Source organism: Meles meles, chromosome 8 (assembly GCF_922984935.1).
Source record: "Meles meles chromosome 8, mMelMel3.1 paternal haplotype, whole genome shotgun sequence".
In the NCBI taxonomy this organism is placed as follows: domain Eukaryota; kingdom Metazoa; phylum Chordata; class Mammalia; order Carnivora; family Mustelidae; genus Meles; species Meles meles.
The window spans coordinates 87,762,679-87,784,174 of NC_060073.1; the positions used below are offsets into that span (position 1 = coordinate 87,762,679).

General features: G+C 40.1%; 1 protein-coding gene across 4 annotated transcripts in view; it reads right to left on the reverse strand.

Moving 5' to 3' along the window:
• Nucleotides 1-21,493, reverse strand: part of PIWIL4 (piwi like RNA-mediated gene silencing 4) — a 77,561-nt gene extending 56,068 nt beyond the window's left edge. For 2 of the 4 annotated variants that reach the window (XM_046015611.1, XM_046015608.1), the window contains exons 1-3: nt 20,997-21,493; nt 13,454-13,696; nt 11,051-11,113 (exon numbers count right to left, since the gene is read on the reverse strand). The gene's annotated coding sequence lies outside the window, so the exon portion shown is untranslated. Of the gene's footprint in view, nt 1-1,223; nt 1,320-10,512; nt 11,311-13,453; nt 13,697-20,996 lie in introns of those variants that run through there. The other 2 variants (XM_046015609.1, XM_046015610.1) reach the window with 2 other exon arrangements.
• Nucleotides 21,494-21,496: the final 3 nt, after the last annotated feature.

Sequence of the window (21,496 nt, forward strand, 5' to 3'; positions counted from 1 at the left end):
CAGGCATACATCTGAAACTTATCCAATGTTATATGTCAACTGCATCTCAATAAAATTGAAAAACAAATTTCTGAATCCCTACTGAGACCATATCTTACATGAATTTCTCTTTTCACTTCTTGGTGTGAACAACAGATTCCAAGTTGTTCTAATAGAGATGAAAGAAAGAAAGAGAGAGAGAGAGAGAAAGGAGGAAGGAAGGAAGAAGGCAGGCAGGCATGCATGCATACATATACATGCCTTGTTTTATTTCAGGGAACACTACAGAACAGGCTTGAGGCTACTCAGCTGGGAACAGAATCCAGAATCGCACCCTATGTGGTTCTGAATTTCTAAGAAGCCCCTGAACACAAACGTCATTGTCCACAGCACTGACTCCTGTGATGCCAGACACTGGAGCTGACGGTGAGGTTTGCTGACCATGTGCCACCCTCTGACTCAAGACCACCAGAATACTGGAACTTTGTGCTCTCTTCAATACAAGAATGTTTGGGAAGGTGAGTTTTCCTCTCTTATGGAGGAAAGTGGGCTCTGCTTCCTACCTAGACTGTAAATGTGGGATTCTAATGTGGAAGCAGGGTACAGGTTCCAGAAGTGGAACTTGGAGGTAGGCAATGGAAAAAAGAATGGTCAATTCTAATTTTGGGAGCAATGATCTGAGATCTAGAAGTTGATCTGGTAGACTGTAGGCACTTGGGTGTGGTTGGATGAATGAGTGACTAACAAATGACATCTTTCAACTTATTCCCTCGATAGGGTCTTATGGGGACCCCTCCTCCTGTCCACTCTGGTTTATACTCACAAATAAGTGCGTGGCAAATAAGCTGAATGGTGAAATGATTACTCAGAATCTCCTTGCCTTTGTTGCTAAGATTAAAAGAAAAAGATCTGTAAGATTTCAGAGAATCTGTATATATACACCGATACTTTACATTAACTTTTTATTCCTCTTTATGTGCACATATTTCTGGAAAGAGTATCCATAACACATCAGTTTCTATGCGGTCCTGGCAAAAGTCTAAAAAAAACAATTCTTGTTTAGAAACTATGCTACTCATCTCTGGCCGGTGAAGAGCTATCAGTCTTCAGCAGATCCATGGCATGATATAAATGCTCTCTCTGTGTGTGTGTGTGTGTGTGTGTGTGTGTGTGTGTGTGTGTGTGTGTGTGGCAATTACCAGTCTGGGACAAGATAAGGTAGAGGTTTAGTTGCTCATACTCACTTTCAATTCCTGTCTGTATCTTGATAACAAATAGTTCACAAACCAGCACTGGCTTACTACTGAAGACACAAAGTAGCTTGTATTCCAGGGCTTGTCCTGGTCCCAGATAAAAGAACAGGAGTGAAAAAACAGAGTGGGGGAAAAAAAAAAGAATAGGAGTGAAAAAGTAAATGGGATTCCATGTCCAGTAACATGGTAGACTTGATTTTTAAGTTGCCTCTTCCATGAAAAATAATTGATAAAATGTAAAAAACATCAAAAAGTATAGTACAACTATCAAGAGAATAATCATTTGGCCCAAAAATATAAAAGTGGGCAATAATCCAGAAAGAACAGTTGGTTTTAACCTTAGGGCATTTGCAAAATCCGGAAAAATCTTAGCTGTGGTTTTCTCAGGCTCATGAGTTGTGACAGACAGGAAATGATGCCCAGAGTTTATTCATGTGGGGAGCATATGAGATAACCCCTCTCTGAAAATCTGAGAAAGCAACATTCATATTCTCAGAATAAGAATGAAACAAAATAAAATCTGCTCTACCTTCTAATAGAAGAATTTTCTAAGAAAATTTCATGTTTTGGGGGAATTTGTAATCATGAGCTAACCCATCTGTCATTTATAATCTAAATTTGCTTTACCATTTGAGCCAAAATAACCTCAAGCTATGATTTCATTTTATAGTGGCCCTGGATTTGTGATAACCCAAAAATTGGAAGAAAGAAACAAAAGTCCCTAGTGAATCTATATTTAACCTAGGTGTCAAAGAATTTACACAAATAATTTCATAAGAAAACAGAGCAACTTACAGCAAGAAATGAGTACAAATGGAAAAAAAAAACTAGGAGAATCAGCAGAAAGAAAATATAGTAAAAAGAAGTTCATAAAAATTCAATATTGAAATTGTGTGACACAGAGCAATATAATCAAAATTTTATATAAATACGTAACATAAATACATATTATATATGATAAAAAGAAAAAAAACTTAAAAATGCCTGCAATAAAAATGACAAAAGAGCTACTTAGAAAATAATTCAGGAGCACCTGGATGACTCAGCTGTTTAAGCATCTGCTTTCGGGTCAGGTGGTGATCTCAGAGTCCTGGGATTAAGCCCCATATCAGGATTCCTGCTCAGTAGGGAATCTGCTTCTCCTTCTGCCTCTGCCCCTCTCTCTACCATGCTCGCTTGCTCTCTCTCTCTCTCTCTCTCTCTCTCAAATAAATAAATAAATAAATAAATAAAATGACTCAGAAACGTAGTAAAATATCATTAAATCATTTAAAAATTATAGTAGAAAACATCCACTTAATAAAAAAGGAGTCAGTAAAAGAGGAAGGAAAGTACCCAAGAAACAGAACACAAAAAGCAAAATGGCATCATAAATTCAACTGTGTCAGTATTCACATTAAATGTAAATATAAATTAAACAAGTGAATCAAAGTGCACATTGTTAGACTGAAAACCAAACAAGAACCAACTATGCTGTCTATAGCAGACACATATTTAATTACAAATTAAAGACACAGATTTAATTACAAATAGATTAAAGTTAAATGGATGGGAAAAGACATCCCAGACAAACAGCAACTGTAAAAAAAGCTGGAGTGGACAAAAGAGACTTTTTAAAAAATATGCACAGGGATAACAGGGACATTCTATACTGATAAAAAGATTAATCCATCAGAAAAATAAAGTAATTACAAACACATATGCATCTAATGACCAAGTATTAAAGACATGAAAACAAAACTGACAGAAATTAAGAGAGAAATAGACAATATAAGCACAATAGTTGGAGACTTCAATATCCCACTTTTGATAACAGATAAGACAACTATGTAGAAGGTCAACAATAATAGAAAAAGAGGACATGAATAATACTATGAACCAACAGAATAAACTAACCGACATTTACAAAACAGTTCACCCAACAATAGCAGAATATACATTCTTCTCAAATGCATATGGGACATTCTTCAGGATAAACCATTGCTAGGCCACATACCTCTAAAAATTAAAAATGATAGAAATGATACAAAATATGTTTTCTTATCACAGTGGCATGGAATTAGAAATTTATCTGTAACTGAAAGAAATTCGAGAAACTCACAAATATGTGGAAATTAAACAACGCACTTCTATAAAACCAGGATCAAAGAAGACATCAAAAGGAAATTAGAAAATTCTTGAGATTAATGAAAATGAAAATAGCAAATTTTATGGGATGCTACTAAAGCAGTGCTGAGAGGGAAATTTATAGCTGTAAATGTATGCATTAAAAAAAGAGAAACAGGGGCGCCTGGGTGGCTCAATGGGTTAAAGCCTCTGCCTTCAGCTCAGGTCATGATCTCAGGGTCCTAGGATCAAGCCCCACATCGGGCTCTCTGCTCAGCAGGGAGCCTGCTTCCCCTCTCTTTCTCTGCCTGCCTCTCTGCCTACTTGTGATATCTCTCCCTCTCTCTCTGTCAAATAAATAGATAAAATCTTTAAAAAGGAGAGAGAGAGAGAAACATCTCTTACTGTATGGTGACTAACATAACATAATAAAAAATAATAATAAAAAATAAAATAAACATCTCAAAACAATTACCTAATCTTTCACCTTACACCAAAGGAAAAAGAGAAGCAAACTAAACCAGAAGCAAGCAGAAAGAAGGAAAAAGTAAGGTTAGAGGGGAAATTAATGAAATAAAGGGAATATACAAGCAATACATGAAATTAACTAAATCAAATTTGGTCCTTTGAAAGAGCAGCAAAACTAACAAATCTTCACCTAGACTCACAAAGAGAGAGAGAGAGAGAAGGAGGAAGGAAGGAAGGAAGGAAGGAAGGAAGAAGGAAAGAAGGCAGGGAGGGAGAGAGGAAGGGAGGAAGGAAGAGAGAGAAGACAAATTACTAGGATCAGCAATAAAAGAGGGGACATTATGACTGACCACAGAGAAATAAAGAGATTTATAAAAGAATATTATGAACAATTATTTGCCAAGAAATTAGATCACTTAGATAAAATAGACAAATTCATAGAAAGAGGAAGTACTAAACTCACTAGAGGAGAAACAGGCAGTATGAATATATCTATAACAAGTTGAAAGATTGAATCAATCAGTAACCAAAAACTATCCTCTCCCTCTGCCCCGCCCCCCAAAAAAGCCTAGAATAAATGGCTTCACTGACGAATTCTACCAAATATTTAAAGAATTAATAATGATTTTACAAACACTTCCAAAAAGAAGAGTAGGGAATACAACCCAACTCATTCTATGAGGCCAGTATTAATCAGACACCAAAACCAGACAAAGAAAAAAAAAAAACCACAAAAACAAACAAACAAAAAAAAAACAGACAAAGATATCACAAGGATAGAAAAGCCAATACCTGAATATAGACACAGAAATCCTCAAGAAAACATAGCAAATTAAACCTAGCAACAAATAAAAAGAAATATACACATGACTAAGTGGAATTTATTCCAGGAATGTAAAATTGGTTTAACATCCAAAAAAATCAATTAACAAAATATACCATATTAATAAAATAATAAATAATAAATAAATAATATAATAAAATAATAAAAAAGAAAAACCCATGTTTACCTCAACAGATGGAGAAAATAAAGTATTTGATAAAATCTGGAACCCTTTTATGACAAAAGAAACACTCAACAAACTAATAGTAGAAGGAAATTTTCCCAATCTGACTAAGAGCATTTATGAGAAATCCTATAGCAAACATGGCAAAACTCTGGTTATTGGAGCACCTGGGTGGCTCGGTGGGTTAAAGTCTCTGCCTTTGGCTCAGGTCATGGTGTCAGGGTCCTGGGATTGAGCCCCACACTGGGCAGGGAGCCTGCTTCCTCCTCACTCTCTCTGCCTGCCTCTCTGCCTACTTGTGATCTCTGCCTGTCAAATAAATAAATAAAATCTTAAAAAAAAACAAACAAAACAAAATACTGGTTATTTTCCTCCTAAGATCAGCAATAAGGTACAGTTACTTCACATAAAGCCTGGTTCAACATTCTAGTTTTCATCATCTTACTGACCCTTACTTTACATGCTCTCAAAACTAACTGCACCCTGAGTGAGGGCCTCACCAGTGGGTTTCGGTACCACAGTCAATGGGACTCCTGAATCAAGGAATCCTGGGAACTTCTCTTCTCCACTCCCCTGACCCTCTTGTGCAAAAGGCTTTGGGTTACCAGCTGGGAGTTGAACAAGGGGCCCAGGCCCTTTGGTGACTCTTTAACTTGATTAATTGGCCTATTGCCCTGGGGAATTGCTGGTCAAGTTTCCTCCTTGCAATTCCTGCCTTTTAACTTCCTGAGTTTCTCCAAACAGGGGTAAATAGAGTAGACTTTTTGGGGGCCCTTTAATGTTGGGAGAGCAGTAGGGAGTCCCTTTGTTCCACCCAACATTAGGTAGTGCTGTATTAAATTGTTTTAACCCCACAGATATCCATTTTATTCATCCCATTTTTTAAAATGTACTTATTTATTTTAGCAATCCCTACACCCAACGTGGTGCCTTGAACTCATGACCCCAAGATCAAGAGTCACATGCTACTCCAACTGAGCCTGTCAGGCACCCTTATTCATCCCATTTTTAAATGAATATCTAAAGATTCCCGCCCTGTGGGGATGAATTAAGTCTCATGACCTACCCCTTTCTGTTTCCTCTTTGTTTCCCTCCTATCAGTACTTGGCTTTATTCACTTTGTTTCTTAGTAACTGTTCTAAAATGTCCACCACTAGGCAAGGAGTAAGTTCCTGAATCCCAGTGGAGCTTCACTGAGGGGGGGAGCTCTTAACAATGCACCCCAAATCTAGCAGGGCTGGTCTGCTTTATCTGTTTTATACAGTGGTATCTCACACTAAGTCCTATTAAAAACTAGACTCTCCGTCTCAAAAAAACAGGTGTGAGACTCAGTCTCTTTCCTTACTTTTGAGCAAGAAGCTACTTATGGACTCCTATACACAAGCTGAAAGATTTAGAATGGCAGTATGCCATCTCCCAGCACTCAAGACTGTGCACAGTGAAAACAAGTGGCCCTAGAGTCCAAGACAATCAACCCCAGCTCAGCAGTGATGAGATGTGCAGCCCTGAGCAAGTAAGTGGCCGCTTCGTTATCTGCAAAATGGGGATCATAAAAGTTAACTCACAGGGCGTGTTGTGATTGTAAAATGCAGACTTTCACAGATGTGAGAAAGTATCCGGCTTAGATGGCTACATAGCAGGTTCAGTAAAATTCACCTTCTCTTTGCTGCTTTGCCCCCTTAGGGGCAACCCCTACCTACTCTCCCTGCAAAAGGAATTTCTTTTCTATTCTATGGTGCAAAACCTGTTTTCTCTTTGGGCTCCAGGAAAGATAAAAGGTGCTGGATATCATCCTGAACATCCTGAGCCCTCAGGTGCTATAGAAAATTATTTTATTTATTGTTTTCCTTGTACTCTTTCCGTTCCCTCCATATGGTTCCACCAAGAGAAGTTGAACTTTGTATGCTTGATACTTTATCCCCAGCAACTACTCTGGTCCCAGCGCCTCGCAAAATTATTTGTTAGATGATTGAAGATGCTTGAAGACCAGGAGGAAACTCCCCATTGCTTTTTCTTCTCTGGTTAATACTGTCCCATTGCTTCTTTTTTTTTTTTTTTTTTTCCTAAAGAATTTGCATTCCAACTCTTTAATCTTGTTTCCCAAATGGCTCAGCAATTTTGGCACGTATGAAAGTAGATTACTACTAACATAAGACAAAAAATCATTCACTCTCATGCATTATGACACACGGAAACTTGTATCTTGCTTACTTAGTTCAACTTACTCACTGCTCAGAGTCTAGTCCAGGACTAGCATACATAATAAATAAAGCAAGACATTACACCCATAATCCCAAAAGAATGTAAATGGAATTTCAAGCAGAACAGCAGGTCTGCCAAAACTGATGTCTAAATAATTGTGGTTTCTGGTTTATGATGTATGCTACATGCTTATGGAATTACTAGGCCATAAAGGACCTTGTTAAACCTTTAAGGAAGGAATTGAGTATGACTAATTTCCAAGAGTACTCTATAATATTTTCAACTATTTTATTATGAAATCATGAAAAAAAGTTTAGAACTCTATTACTCATTCTAGAGGACTGCTGGCAAGTAAAATGCTTTCAACTGGAATAAGCAGAGACATTCGTTTCTTTTTCCAAGAGGAATTTATCTGTTAAGACTGGTGGAAAGAATAAATACAATATGGTAAGGTATAAAAGAAAGAAGCAAATGGACCTGTTATTGAAATTTTTAAAAATGTATCTGCCTTACTAATGATTCTTTGTTCAGATATGTATGGAGCATGATAAACAGAAGCTCATTTAACAAGCTCATGATTAACAGAAGCTCAGAAAATAGCGCAGGCAAAGTGTTTATGCCCTGAAGACTCAAACAGATACATGGCTAAGTGAAAATAAAGTAAGTAGTCTATAGTCAGTCTCACTGATTTGCTTTACAGAATAAGAATTCAAGAGCAAAGCTGCCAGTACTATACGAACTAATGATCTTAATACCATATCAGTCCTTCTCAATAAATGAGTAACAGGACTTGCCAGGAGTCGTCTACTAAGTGTCCTGCCCCAGACAGTGGTACTGACTTAAAGCTAAGAATGGTCCCACACAAAGTTGGCCCACAAGCCATGTTTGTCTCCCAGACAGGAGTATCTTGAACCATCTTCTTTCCAGTACATCAAGAAAAAGGACAGTATTGTCAGACCTTTAAATAAGAACAACAGCAAAAAAGAAGAATGTAGTCATAGTTACTAAGGCAACAATAAAATCATTTCTTGGGGCATCCGCGTGGCTCAGTCAGTTAAGCCTCTGACTCTTGATTTCAACTCTGGTCAAGATCTCAGGGTCAGGGTCATGAGACTGAGCCCCATGTCAGACTTTACGCTGGGCATGGAGCCTGCTTAAATTCCCTCTCTCACTTTGCTCTTCCCCTCTGCCACCCCACTTGCATGCTTTTTCTCTCACTCCCCAAAATAATAATAATAATAATTATTATTATTATTGTTATTATTATTATTTCTACTTATTTTTAAAAACCTGGGAGATTATGGATAAGTGGTACGGTTCAAGGGACAAACTTAAATAACCCACCTCTTACCATATGATCCAGCAATTGAGCTCCTTAGTATTTACCCAAAGGAGTTGAACACTTACATTCTCAAAAGCTGTATATGGATGTTTATTGCAGTCTTACTCATACTCATAATTGCCAAAACTCAGAAGCAATCAAGATGTCCCTTGGTAGGTGAATGGATAGAGAAACCGTGGTCTATCCAGACAATGGAATATTATTCTGTGCTAAAAAGAATTGGGCTCTCAAGCCCTTAAAAAACATAGAAGAAACTTAAATGCAGATTAGTAAGTGAAAGAAGCCAATCAGAAAAGGCTAATATTGTATGATTCTGACCATATGATATTATAGAAAGCCAAACTATGGAGACAGTAGAAAGATCAGTTGTTGCCGGGGGTCTGAGGGGTGGGGGGCTGAAGAGGTGAAGCACAGAGGATTTTTAAGGCAGTGAAACTACCCTGTATGAAACTGTAATGGTGCATACACATCATTAGACATTTGTCCAGACTCATAAAATGTACAACACCAAAGGTGAACCCTAATGTAAAAAGACTGGGTGATTGTCAGTGTATCAGTGCAGGCTCATCAGTTGTAACAAGTGTATCACTCCGGTGGGGGATATTGACAATGAGGGTGAGGGGACATCTGGGAAATCTCTGTACTTTCCTCTCAATTTTGCTCTGAAACTAAAACTGCTCTAAGTTAGAAAGTTGGGGTGCCTGGGTGGCTCAGTCATTAAGCGTCTGCCTTCAGCTCAGGTCAGGATCTCAAGGTCCTGGGATCAAGCCCCATGTGGGACTCTGCTCAGCGGGGAGTCTGCTTCTCCCTCTCTCTCTCCCTCTCTGCTCTCTCTCTCTTTCTAAAATAAATAAATAAAATCTTTAAAAAAAAACTAAAATAGAAAGTCTATCAAACACACACACACACACACACACAAAGGTAAAGAACGTGTATACAGATTATGCAAAGATTTAATGGAATGCTCTTCAGCAATAAAAAGGAACTAAAATAAAATAAGATGAAATCAGAGGGAGACAAACCATAAGAGACTCTTAACTCTAGGAAACAAACTGAGGGTTGCTGGTGGGGAAGAGGGTGGAGGGATAGGGTTACTGGGTGATGGGCATTAAGGAGGGCATGTGATGGAATGAGCACTGGCTGTTATATGCAACTGATGAAGCCCTAAACTTTACCTCTGCAATTAATAATACAGTATATGTTAATTAATTGAATTTAAATAAAATAAATGTTTTTTAAGATTTTATTTATTTATTCGAAATGAGTGAGAGAGAGAGCATGAGAAGGGGGAAGGTCAGAGGGAGAAGCAGACTCTGCATGAAGCTGGGAGCCTGATGCAGGACTCGATCCGGGGACCCTGGGATCATGACCCAAGCCAAAGGCAGTCTCCCAACCAACTGAGCCACACAGGCACCTGAATTTAAATAAAATTTTTAAAAGAACTACTGATCCATGCAATAATACTGAAGTGGGCCAAATGTATTATGTTAAGCCAAAGAAGCCAGATTGAAAGTCTACCTAGTGCTCAGTTTTATTTATGATGTTTTAGCAAAAAGCAAAATACCGCAATAGAGAACAGATCAGGGGTTGCTAAAACCAGGTCGGTGTGGGGGGTGGGGGGGGTGGGGGCGGGAACTGTGCCCAAAGAGGCAGAAGGAAAATGTAAGGAATGATGGAACTTGACTGCAAGACTTGTTTCCTGGATCCTGGAGGGGCACCCGCAGTGCGGGGCCATCAGATCACTGGAGTGAATTACCTGAACTAACCACATTTCATTAGATTTCAGACATGCAAATGAGCCCAGGGAAGTGAACATCTAAGATGGCTATCTGCTCAGAAATCTGTAAAACGAGGAAGCAGCTGCAGAGGCAGGCCATGGCTCCTCTTTGACATTGACTCCAGGCAAACCAAACGGAAGCCTTTGATGGTTCTCTCCCCTTTTTGGAAACAATCCAAAATTCTTAGCTTCATTTATAAGACTTTTCACGATCAGATCCTGATTTGCTCTCTAGCAAATGATCTCTAGCCCCCTCCCATCCCTCCTGCCCCAGCATGCCCTTGTCTTCTTGTCCAGAATGACAGAGTATTCCTCTAACTCACCGTATTCTCTCATACTTACGGGCTCTGCCTATTCTAGTTCCTCCTAAATACATACCTCTTCTCCTCGCTTCGAAAGTGTACTGGTAACTCCTCTTCACACTTAAAGACTCACTCAAACATCTCTAAACCAAGGGACACTTTCCGTGATCTCTGCTCACTCTCAGCACCCAAGCAGAAGTTGACAGCCCTCATCTGTGCTCCCATAATGCTTCATACATTCCTGTGCTGTGATTCTAATCAGGCCACTGAAAATCATTGCTTCATTTGTGTCTGCTTCTAGCCTGTCATCTCCCTGAAGATCACATTTTTCACCTCTGTGTCTAGAGTCTGGCGTGATACCTATTACATGAAAATACGTATTGATTACATGAATGGCTGAGTGGATGGATGTGGATGGATGAATGATGGCTGGATACATAAAGAAAAGCTATAAAATAAGTATGTAAATGTATATTTCTCTATTTTCTTGTTCATCAATTAATCTGATGGACTGATTTTGGATTTCTAGTTATCCCACCACCACTCCCTGTTTTCAGATATGAAATGCATACCGATTAAGTTAGATTATAATAGCTGCAGAAAATAGTACGTACTGGGTTGGAGGGGACTTGCGTATTTTAACATTGCTTGGCTGTGGAACGTCTGTATGGCAGCACCTTTCAGAAAATACAAGAATCATGGCTTAGACAACATCAAGATGACCAGCAAATCAGACAGTTACTATGTACTGTTCCAGTTTGATCATGGTTCTATAGGCCCACATTTAATCTCAAAAATAGCATCAAATAGCTAAAATATAACCGTAATCTTCCTCCTCTGCATTGAGGAAAAGGAGAAGTGGCAGGAATGGGCAGAAAAGGACACTATGCTCTACTTAGATAATTAATGGGGACAGAGAGCTAGGCTTAGATGAATGAAGCAAAATGAATATATTAAATAATCGTGCATGAGGGAAAAATCTAATAATTAAAAAATACTTTTAATGGGCACCTGGGTGGCTCAGTGGGTTAAGGCCTCTGCCTTCGGCTCAGGTCATGATCCCAGAGTCCTGGGATCAAGCCCCACATCGGGCTCTCTGCCCAGCGGGGAGCCTGCTTCCTCCTCTCTCTCTGCCTGCCTCTCTGTCTACTTGTGATCTCTGTCTGTCAAATAAATAAATAAAATATTTTTTAAAAATACTTTTAAAATGTACTTTTGGCATAACAATACTTTCTCCCAGATACTCTTAAACTTAATAAGTTGGTGCAATATGCAATTCAAGTAATATAAATGATTATGATAAATATGCATATAATATGGTATGAAAAGCAAAGCAACCAATTGTCAGGCTGTTAGTGTTAAACACTACTGAAGGTCAGTGCAGTGATTCTGAGTTCTGCTAACTGGAATTCTGACCTCACATTTGCTCATAGCTTCTAGTTATTTGTGTTCACCTACAGTTTAAATAATACAAACCTATTAATAACAGAAACAGAACTCTAGAACAAAGATGCCTCAGATATGAACATTAATCCAGAGCTATGAGTCTAGGACAAATAGCTGATATTTAAGAGCTAGACAACATTCTAGTGTCACAGTTTTAGAGAAGTCATGTAGGAAATCCATAAATCCATACCACATCAAAATGCATACTGAGATAAAATTCTATAGGCTGCTATTAAATCCCTTTGCAAACCTTTTTTTTTTAAGTGTTATTCAAATTTTTCAGATTCAATCTAAGAAAGAATCTCCTGAACACAGTAAACCCTTAATCCCTAAACTTCTGGTTCTCAAAAAGCAAAGAAATAATCAAAGCACCAATGGGCAACTCAGCAACATCTCTCTGGCCCCCACCACCCACACCCTTCTTCTTTCCATTCACTCATCGCCAGAAGGATTTTGTCCAGCTTGAATTGGGGAATGTACTGCAGATGGCAGAAACCTATGGTATCTTTTTAAAATCCAGCATTAGGAAATGGTATGAATATGCATCCATGACAAAATATTGTAAATTGGGGGATCTGGGAAAATCTAGAGCCGTGGTTACAGTGAATCGGGAGCTGAAATCAATGCTCTCTTCAGCTACACGCTGCTCGAGGGCCAGATTATTTCTTCATGTGGCCAGTATTTGCTGTCATTCCATCACTGAGAATGCAGAGAGCTAGAAAGCTAGTGTCATGATGAGGAACCTGGCACCAGTGGGACCAGTTGAGAAGACCAGTTGTATTTTCCAGCCTCTTTCACCCCAGCCCTGCTCAGAAGACCTGGAATCTTCTCTAGCTCTGACCAACCTCCTCCCTCTAGGGACTGGGCCCTAGCATGGGACGGAGATCCTGCTTTAAATCACATGGACCAAACATCTTAACTAGCAAGGGTGCAGTTACCCATCTGGCCCTTCGTCCTGTCCACTGGAGAGTCTTGTACTTAGTCCAGAAGATCACAACTGCTGTTAGCTTGATCCCAGCCCTCACCATGAGGTCTCCAGGCTCTTGGAGATACTATAGTAAGGGTTGTTGACACGCAACCAGAGGCCTTGTTTCTAGTGAGTGAGCTGGCCAACCTTATCTAACCAAATGTCTTTCCAAATGCCCAGCCATGGAAGTCCCAGCAAGCTTCCTGGGAAGCCAGTGCTAAATATATGCCCCATATCCCAAATGGACAGTACTTGAGAAGATTGCCCATATCAGTAGCTGAGGACTAGTGAAACTCAAGTAAACTAGGACAGAGGGGTCTACATCACAGTCACTACAAGAATTAGACTTAGTGAAAAGCAGGATACTAGGAAGAAAGAAAGATTTGGAACCAAACAGAGCCAGAATCTGGGCTCAGGTATTATCTTCATAAATGATTAACCAGTTTGATTCTTAGTTTTCTTATCTCTAAAATAGGGTTAATGACGGCGTTTGTCAGCTATTGTTGCACAACGAATACCTCCAAACCCTAAAACAAGAAACATTATCTCACAGATTCTGTGGGTCAGAATGCAGGTGTGGTGCACCTGGGGGCCTCCGACTTACCGTCTCTCCTGATGTTGCCCTTAAAGTGGTAGCCGGGTGTGAGGACACATCTGAAAGCTCAGCTTGGGGAGAACTGCTTCCAAGCTCACTCATCTGGTTGGCAGGACTCCGTTGTTCTTGAGCTCGTGGACTGAGGGCAACTTACATGAGTTTCCCAGTTTTCCTCAGTCTCTTGACACAGGGCAGCTCACGCCATGTCAGCTGGCTTCTCTCAGAGCTGGCAAGCTAGAAAGCAACAAAGGGCTCCCAAGACAGAAAACCAAACTATTAGTAAACATATTTCAAAGATTCAGCCTCACTCTTCAGCCATATTCTATTCATTAGAAATGAGTCCCTAAAGGGGCTCCTGGTGGCTCAGTCCATTGGGCATCCAACACTTGATTTCAGCTCAGGTCATGATCTCAGGGTCATGGGTTCACCCCTCACCCCACCTTGGAGATTCTGCTTGTTCCTCTCCCTCTGACCCTACTTCTGCTCTTCCTTTCTCAAATAAATGGATAAATTAAATCTTCAAAAAAAAAAAAAAGGAATTGAGTCTATAAATCCAGACCATACTCAAAGGGAGATAGTTACACAGGGGCATGGAGACCAGCGGTGGGGGACCAATGAGTGTCATCTTAGAGGCTGCCTACCACAATGGCTTCAATGTCAAGGGGAAAAGTATATGGAAAGCACCCTGTGTTTAGTAGGAGTCTAATAAGTAATAAATATTAGTGAACTTCTGGCAAACAATTCTTGTTTAAAAGCCACAAATTTGTACCTCTGGAAGAAGGAGCCATGATAAATTATTAGATAAGATTCATTTTTATCTAAAGACTTGATCACTAAGATAACTGTACTTAATTGTATCTCAGACTAAGTTTCAGGTACTGCAACAGAAATTTCTGAAATGTTTACCTACTGAGAAAAAATCAGTGGGTAGGGGCAGCTGTTCCTAGTTGCTAGGAGAGCAAAATCCCTACAGAGTTTAGTCATTTTGAAGGCGATACTTCATAATGACATTTATTTTTAACTGTAGTATTAGTGAAAATAATCAGGTAGGTAAGTGTTGAGACCAGAAGTAAGTGTATTTTGGGGGAAGAACATCAAAAAGACTTAGTCTGTGATCTCACAAGAAATTTGCGTTAATGGGGCACCTGGGTGGCTCAGTGGATTAAGAGGCCAACTCTTGATTTTGGCTCAGGTCCTGACCTCAGGGTTGTGAGATGGAGCCTTGAGTCAGGCTCTGCACTCAGCCTGCTTGAGGTTCTCTCTCCCTCTCCCTCCGCCCCTTCCTCTGCTTGTGTTCTCTCAAATTAAACAAAATCTTTTTTTTTTTTTTAAGAAATGTTCATGAAGTGTTGAATAGCCCATTTCTCTCCCCTCTTAAAAACAACTCAGATTAGGGGCACGTGGGTGGCTCAGTGGGTTAAAGCTTCTGCCTTCGGCTCAGGTCATGATCCCAGGGTCCTGGGATCGAGCCCCACATCGGGCTCTCTGCTCAGCAGGGAGCCTGCTTCCTCCTCTCTCTCTGCCTACTTGTGATCTCTGTCAAATAAAGTAAAATATTAAAAAAAAAAACACCTCAGGTTAAAATGTTTAGCACTCATGGTCTAACAGGGCAATGTTTTTTAGTATATTTAGATAAAAGTCTGTATATTTTAAAAACATGAATTCGAGGGGTAACTGGGTGGTTCAGTTTGTTGGGCATTTGACTCTTGATTTTGGCTCAGGTCATGATTTCCTGGTACTGGGATCGAGCCTCATGTAGGGGAAGAGAGTCCACTTAAGGATTCTCTCTCTCTCTCTCTCCTTCGGCCCTCCCCCCTACACACACACACACACACACACACACACACACACACACTCTAAAATAAATAAATAAACCTTAAAAAAAAAACACAACCCATGAATTAAAAGATCTCAAAAATCCAACCCGGTACCCCTTACTTGAAATAGTTTTGTCACACGGTTCCCCATGAGACTAGTAACTCTGTCCAATGTACTGAGTCTCTTGTTTCCCTTGGGCTCTTTTTCAAAGGAGTCATTCCGTGATTATGGCTACATAAAAAAAATAATAAATTTCTCTACAAGTAGATACTGAGTACACTTGAAGTAGCCAACCAGGAATTAAAAAACAACAGGAAAAAAAAAAAAACCCGAATAAACAGAAACCTGCAACAAAAGTGGGTTTTGCAAGATAAAAAAGAAGCATTCACAAGAGTTCAAGAATCTCTTGTAATGAAATCAGGGGACAGTTTTCTGTATCTGCTGAAATGTTAGTGTACTCCTTGTTAAGGTCCTGACTTTCCCTGTCAGTGAGTTCAGACTTCTTGATTTCACTTCCCGTGTGCCAACAGATGCTGTATTTCAAGGTAGAACAAAGCTTGCCTTTCAGAACAGTACACCAAATGGAGAGTTTCCTCTATTCCCTCATTCTCTGCGCATCTGTTCCTCCTTGGTCCTGTGTCTTTACATGTCAGTTACTGCTTATCTTCCCCCTCCTTCTTTTCTATTTGCTCTTCTCACTTGCTCTTCAAATACTTCTCACTCATTTACTTCAATGTCTTTGCTTTTTCCTTTTTTCTCTGCACTTCCCACGTGTGATCACCAGCTGTCCTACTTTCTGGGGCACCCTCCTTTGCACTCATTTATTATTCACTATTGAGTCCTCACTTTTGAATCCCCTTTTCTTTTTTTTTTTTTTTAAGATTTATTTTTTTGACAGATAGAGATTATAAGTAGGCAGAGAGGCAGGCAGAGAGAGAGAGAGGAGTAAGCAGGCTCCCAGCCAAGCAGAGAGCCCGATGCGGGGCTCGATCCCAGGACCCTGGGATCATGACCTGAGCCGAAGGCAGAGGCTTTAACCCGCTGAGCCACCCAGGCACCCCTGAATCCCCTTTTCTTATCATGCCTGCTCCTACTCTCCACTGGTCATCATCAGTTTTCACAATCTACTGAAATGAGCATCACATCAGTGTGTGTGTGTGTGTGTGTGTGTGTGTGTGTGTGTGTGTGTTGGAGAAAGGAATGCCCAGAAAATATTTGATGTTTTCCCCTTTTCAATCATTTAAGCATCAGCTGTTAAGAATGATGCCTCTGTCCACCATCCTGTTCCCAGTCTTCATTCTATCTCTTTTAAATGGCATTATTCAGCTTACTGAACAGGAGTGTGTTGGAGCACTTAGTAAAATAAATTGGAATGAGAGAAGGGAAAACCCTACTTATGTTCTTGGGGACAAGTCACCAGGTTCAAGTGAAGAAACCAGGCAAGAAAGTAAAGAGGATGAGCTGAATTAGACCTGGCACACCTCGGAAGAGACAAAACCATCACATTTTAGTGACTAATCCAGGACTGATGACCTTACAGAAACCCCGCAACCAAGAAACACCCCCCATGTCCCGGTTGCACACGTCAGTGCCTGGGGGATAGACATTATAAACAAGGAGTTGCTTTCCATCTCAACACTTTAATAATTTTACCAAAATAATCTGAACACGCATACATAAATACTTTGTTATAAGAACGTGCGGCATAAAAAATCCCTGAGATACATCCAAAAATGATGTGAAGCATATTAAATACGATTATTCACCATACTAATTACCAAGAACTTGGCTCCCTTCCCTTGTATCTGAGGCAGGTGACACTTGGATATACGTGTGTGGTCATATATATAGATGCATGTTTCAACGCTAAACCAGTCTCCCTTTCTGCTGCCTGATTTTCTGCTGCCTGACTTTCTGCCAGTTTACTGCTGCTGGGCAGGAAGTCATTTTCAGACTGTAAGGAAGGCTCATGGGGAGGTGAATTATTTCTTAAGCCCTGGGGTGCCAGTCGACAGAATGATGGCAAGTGAAACTAGGAGGTCTCCCAAAAAGACGTTGTCCAACCCCCTCACTTTGCAGTTCAAGTGACAGAGGCTCAAAGGGGTATGTCTTGTGACAAGCACAGCTGGTTCTGCCACTATGACCGTAACCTCAGGCACGTCTGGACTCCTTCCTTTGTACAATGGACAGGTGATAGTCACAGCAAACATCTTCCAGGGGCTTCCTATGTGCCAGACACCAAACCAAGGACTTTAAGTGTCTGATCTAATTATTCCAACACCTCCATAACCTATAGATGATTACCTTCAATTAGAGATGGGACTATCAAAACACAGAAGCCTTAGATGATGTACCCAAGATAAGACAATTAGGAAATGTTGCAAAGCTGATCTAGGAACCCAGGAATATTTGCCTCCCAAATTCCTCCATTCCAATTCTTAAATCCCTTCTAAGAAATACCCATCAGGTGGGTTCCCAAATTCCTTCTATAGCTGAAAGACTTGCACAGCATTGACAAACCACTGACAAAACCAGTCCCCCCCCGCAATCTGTTTAGTATTGTCAAAGGCTGCTTTTGCCCTTACATCAGCAGAGTTTAGCAGCAGCAGAGACTGGATGGCCTCCAAAGCCAGCAATAATTACTCTGGCCCTTTACAGAGGGTTTGCTCATTCCATACTAGAACTTTGAAGATCTAGAGTGTACTGTAACTCTGTAGCACTTTACTGAGTACAATGCACTTAGGGCCACATAATCACATTTAATCCTCATTTTGCTTGGACATTCATGCTTTATAAAGGAGGAAGCTAAAGCTCAGAGAGTTTAAGTAACCTGCCTAATCAGAACCATGCACCCAGTTTCTGACTCCAAATTGCCAACTCTTCCCACGAAGCTACCCTGTCCTCTCTAAGCTACTGCTTGAAAGCAAGTCAGACTGCCTTCCCTATCCCAGTATCGTTCCAGGTGCGCTCACGTCGTTAGAGTCATCCAGTACCAAAAATATGAAATTTGTAAATTTTTGAAAGAAAAGTTTATGCCTGAAAGAGACGGCATGACAACCACAGAAGAGACATTTTTAAATATATATGATGCACTTATATGCATTCTGGATATGAATTTTCACCTACTCAATTTAAGAGTATGAAAAACAACATAAAATGAGCAACTGCTATATTTCTTACTCTGAAGAGATCGGTCTAAAAAATATTGTTCCTTCTATACCCACAATTTGCACGTACGTAAAAATGCAAGTATACCTTCCTTCAGCAAAATATTTAATAAATATGGTCAGTTTTAAATAGACTTACCACCAAGAAAAGCATGGTAAAATAATAGTTACTCATGTAACTATGTAATTTGATAATTTTTTTTTTCAAAGAAAGCATAGGTGCTTCCTCCTAGTCTGAAAATGCAAGTTCAGTCTAAGTAACAATGGTGATTCTTGAAATCATACAGTTTAGCTTTAGGGATACATTTGTAATACAGTATGAGGCCCCTTTTTATTTCAGATATATCCTGAAATATATGTTGAGAATTGTAGACATACAAACAGATATGGAGGAACCCTGAAATCACTGCAAAAAAACAAAACAGGAAACAAAGAAAAAATTTCTCTTTTGCCAACTGTCTGCTATGTGTTAGGCACCTTTATTTTACTTCCCCAAATGCTCAGAATGAGCTGTGAAGTACTGTCCTCCTCCATTTTTCAGATAAGGAATCTAGGTTCAAGGCTATTACTAATCTGCAGAGGTCACACAGCTGGAATCAAATCTAAGCCAGATTACCTCCGAAATCTACTCTCCTGCTGCCCCATGCAGATTCCCAGTAACACCAGCACCTCATAAATACTCATTTTCAAGAAAAGAGTTTTTCTGGGCACCCAGGTGGCTCAGTCCGTTCAGCGTCTGACTTTAGCTCAGGTCATGATCCGCATCTGCTTCTCCCTCTCCCTGTGCCCCTCCACCCACTCGTGCTCACGCTCGTGTGTGCTCTCTCCCTCAAATACACAAAGTATTTTTTTAAAAGAATAGAATTTTTAACTTTTTCTTTATTGGCTAGCTGATAATTTGTAATGCCACCCACACTATAATATTTAAATAAGGAAATTTTATTGGTGGGCCTTAATTTCTCTCTCTTTTTTTAAGATTTCATTTATTTATATGACAGAGAGACACCACGATAGAGGGAACACAAGCATCGGGAGAGGGAAAAGCAGGCACCCTGCCAAGCAGGGAGCCCGATGCAGGCCAGATCCCAGGACCCGGGGACCACGACGGGGACCATGACGGGGACCCAGACAGGGACCACGACCAGAGAGAGACCAGAGCTGAAGGCAGACACCCAACCATCTAAGCCACCGAGGCACCCCTTTACTCTCTCCTTTCAAGGAAAAGAAGAACAGAAGCGGCTGGATTTTAGTGAGCTTTTCAAGTGAGTCTGCAACAAAGTACTTACTCTATGATTCAGCTAATTGTCTTAATCAAGTGCACAATTGCTGTTTACGGCAGAACGTTATATAAACCTGATTAATCTTGTACCACACCCATAACAATGAGTTGCTGAGGAGCTTTGTTATAATAAATCGAGGATTTCTTTATATTGTATCTGTATTAGATAATGGGTGTTAGCTGAACGTATTGCAATAACCATCGCACGTTTTATGTAAACCAACCATCATGCTCTATGCCTTCAACGTATACAGTGACATGTATGTAGAAATAATTATTTCTTAATATAACTGAAAGAAAATAATAAATCTAGGAGAAAAAGAAACCATTGTTTGAGGCTGTAAATCAACTGGTTTTCTAGTTATTGACCTATGGCCTGTATTACATTAAAGAATGTCATTTTAAACAAATAGGTTCTGCCAACTGATTTATCAAAGTTACTTACTTACTTGTTGGCAGTGGCAATTCGAGGCGCCTTCAAAGGACCTTCCTTGCCTTACACATTTTTGTGTCTTTCCCGGCACCTGCAGCCCAGTGTTTGGCACAGAGCAGGCACATGAGGACACCTACTAAGTAAGCTATTGATTCAACAACTTTCCAAGGCAATACATATATTTTCAAAGTTGGCCCCAGGACACTATGTCAAGGTCACTAGGAAGGTAAGGATGCACTTGACTACCATGCAGACCAGGAGGGGAACCTGCTGGCCCTAAGAAAAGTTGCAGATTTGGATTTTAACAAAACCCAAAGCTCACTGCAGAAACTAATTTAATTCCACTCCCTAGTAACTAAACATTTTACCAAAAACTGACTGGAAGGGGAAAAAAAGTAGCATTAACAGACACTTTTTCCCTCTTCCATGATTCCATAATGCAGTACAATCTTTCCTTGTTCTGCAAACAGGTAATATCAGCACCCCTGGAGGACTGGTGTTCCTGCTGAAATTTTGGTCCAGTGAAATAGATGAGAACAAGTAATTTTGTGGAAAGTGACACCGTGGCTTCCTTCTCCTCTGTTTGTAAACACAGGCTGGTTTTCTGGAAAGAGGGGAGAGATTGCTTCCACTTTATTTTCACATCTGTAATTTCAATACACTTCTTAAAAATTTTAAGTTATAGAAAAACAGAGACACAGAGGAAATAAGTTAGATGATCATTCACATTGCAAAGGGATTCTCCATAGGGCTGCATTAAATACTGAACTCTCCTAAAGCAGTGATTGGGACTTGATCTAAAAGCAGCTTTCCAAAAATACATTTCAAAAATACATTTGTAAAAGTGAGGTATACCTATAGATTCATCTGAACTCTCCTTCAAGGAAAATCTAGCATCTTCTTTGCATTCATAGAGCAGGGCAATAAAAAGGACTTGTTAAGGAACAGTCAATGGATTCTTGGGCGACCCTCCTTCTCATCTTCCTTCTTCTTAGGAGATGAGGCTTTTCAGAATTCAACAAAGAGGACCCACTGGTGGCCTAGTCCTATCACTGTTCCACAACAAGGCGCCTTCCTAAACCCGAAGCTTGCTGCCCATTGGCGCAGTGAAACGGAAGTGTGGATTTGGAGTCCACACAGACCACTAATATTGCCTGGGGCGGATGAGGAAAGCCAGAGCAACAACGCAAAGGCTTCTGGTAGATAAGCTATTTCTTCCCCTCTGCACAAGTTACACAGTAAGGAAGGGCTCCCTTCTTCACAGGTAAACACTGATACCCATGAACAGCAGACAGAGGCCAACTGCTGTTTATGCAAAAACCCCATGAGAACCAGGAATCCTTCCCACCCAGTCT